The sequence below is a fragment of the Acomys russatus genome, chromosome 24 (genome assembly GCF_903995435.1).
Source record: "Acomys russatus chromosome 24, mAcoRus1.1, whole genome shotgun sequence".
In the NCBI taxonomy this organism is placed as follows: Eukaryota; Metazoa; Chordata; class Mammalia; order Rodentia; family Muridae; genus Acomys; species Acomys russatus.
The window spans coordinates 27,987,059-27,988,726 of NC_067160.1; positions in this window are offsets into that span (position 1 = coordinate 27,987,059).

The window sequence follows — 1,668 nt, forward strand, 5'->3', positions numbered from 1 at the left end:
GTGTGTGTGTGTGTGTGTGTGTGTGTGTGTGTGCGTATTCAACAGAAGTGGCACATTTAAAAGAATTTCTAGTTGGTCTATAGAAAGCAGTTTTGAGAAGAAAGTGAGATAAAGCTTGTAGGACATTAAGTATCAAACTAGTAAGAGATATGTAGGTAGGACTTGCTGTCTACAAAGCTTTTGAACTAAGACATACTCTTACGTGAGACAGTCTAAACACACTACATGTGATCCTGGGACAATTGGAAACAGGATACAAAAGCAAAAAGAAAAAGAAAAGAAAGAAAGGAAGGAAGGAAGGAAGGAAGGAAAAAGAAGGATGGAAATCAGAGATGTAGAGACTGTGGTCACATGGTTTGTTAGTGTCCTGCCTGAAACTGGAAGCCATTTCTTTCTTGTCTTGGCCTCCTTAGATAACCTCACTCTTTTGCTGGTTCTGGTGTAGTTATGTTAGAACAACTGGACTCTTCTCATTCTCGTGTATATGATACAAGGACTTAGGACGTCAGGAACTCAACTCTCACGAGAAACCAGCAGTGGCTCTTGATGTGTCAGTGATGAAGATTAACGAAAAACACACAAAGGGGAGTAAGAAAAACAAACAAAGCTTTATTGAGAAAAGTTGAGGGGAAAGTGAGAGAGTAAAGGGGAAACTCCTGAAAATGGGAGGGGTTTCCAAGAGTCAAAAAGCCATGGACATATCTTGTCTACAAGTTTTTTTGTTTTGTTTTGTTTTTGCTTACAGGATTTACAGTAGAGACTGACAAAGACCGAAATAATTTCTATTGAGATTGGCCAGTTCTCCAGTGTATCATGCATCACGCTAAGGGAGGGACAACACACCCAGTGCATGCCTTTCTGCCCCAACCAGGGAAAGACCATGCCCTGCTTGCATGCTGCTTACTCTGTCGGGGTAATCAAAGCCCAGCTTTGTTCAACTCTGACTTCCATTCCTTAGCCACTGGCCTTTACCTCCCTCTGTTAGATGATAGCCCTGTACTATTTGATATTGTAGGTGTATTGCTGGCTGCTAATTAAATTATGGTCTCTTTGTTCTCACATTTGTATGAGCAGCTTGCAGTTTTATCGTGGCAGAGAGAGCTAACTCAATCACAGCTACCAAGGTGTAGCTGTAGCCTCTTTTTACTTCATGTTTAACCTTTTGCTTATGGGGCAGTCTCCTTTCTGAACTAGATGAAAGCTTCTCGTTAGACAATATCCTTACAGTTTAGTCTGTCACAGCTGAATTAGGAGCAAGACTATATGAAAGGGCAGTTGCCTTGGGTATGTTTCCCTAGTGCTGCAACTTGCAAGGGCTTGACCCTACTCAGGCAATGAGAAGAAAGTAATAAGAGACACATGTAGGTGGAGCAGGTCACGTGCTCTGATGATGATGTACCAGCATCCAGGAAACCCAGCATGTTTATCCCACAGTTGAACAAGGATGCAGATTAGCTAATCTTGGTAAGAGGTCTCTGTGGGAGACCAGGCTAAAGCTGCAGTCATCCCAGAGGAGAAAGCTGTGCCTGATAATTTCACACACTGTTAACATCTGCATTCAGACCAGGGGAAAGCCTTGCTATTCTGTGGGTCTGAGACATTGACTCTAAACTTTATCTACTCCCCAAGATATTGGCGATCTGGCCTGCTAGTACTGACCTTGCTACC